Genomic DNA, 555 nt, shown 5'->3' on the forward strand with positions numbered 1-555 from the left:
GTCCGTACAGCTCGGCTGCCGGAAGCAGAATTCCTAGACCAACGAGCCGGCGGTGCTAGAAATGTGCGTCATAGTTATACCTTCTTGATACCTTGTCTGACTGCAAAATATAAAGAAGAAACCAGAGGACGAGTACAAGCATGCATATACCTACTTGATACCTTGTCTGACTGCAAAATATAAAGAAGAAACCAGAGGACGAGTACAAGCATCGCGGTCGCATTCGGGCTGACCGGGAAAACATTAAAGGGCTCGTCCGGGATTAGAACCCGGGACCTCTCGCACCCGAAGCGAGAATCATACCCCTAGACCAACGAGCCGGTGGTGCTCGAAATGTGCGACATAGTTATACTTTCTTGATACCTTGTCTGACTGCAAAAATATAAAGAAGAAACTTGAGGACGAGTAAGCATCGCGATTCCACTTCCAGCCACCGAGCGTGACGGACGTGCATATCATGGGCTCCGTAGGAGCGGCTTCAGAGGCCCAAACGGGCCGCGGTAACAGGATTTCTGCCTCGGACAACGAGTACCAAGTTGTTTTGCCTAGTCTGCC

At 50.5% G+C, this 555-nt stretch overlaps 1 non-coding gene across 1 annotated transcript; it reads right to left on the minus strand.

The window, feature by feature from the left end:
- Positions 1-248: 248 nt before the first annotated feature.
- TRNAP-CGG (transfer RNA proline (anticodon CGG)) lies at positions 249-320 on the minus strand. Its single transcript has one exon. It is a non-coding gene; the product is annotated as a tRNA-Pro (tRNA).
- Between the last annotated feature and the right edge of the window lie 235 nt (positions 321-555).

Source organism: Dermacentor variabilis, chromosome 1, assembly GCF_050947875.1.
Source record: "Dermacentor variabilis isolate Ectoservices chromosome 1, ASM5094787v1, whole genome shotgun sequence".
NCBI classification, from domain to species: domain Eukaryota; kingdom Metazoa; phylum Arthropoda; class Arachnida; order Ixodida; family Ixodidae; genus Dermacentor; species Dermacentor variabilis.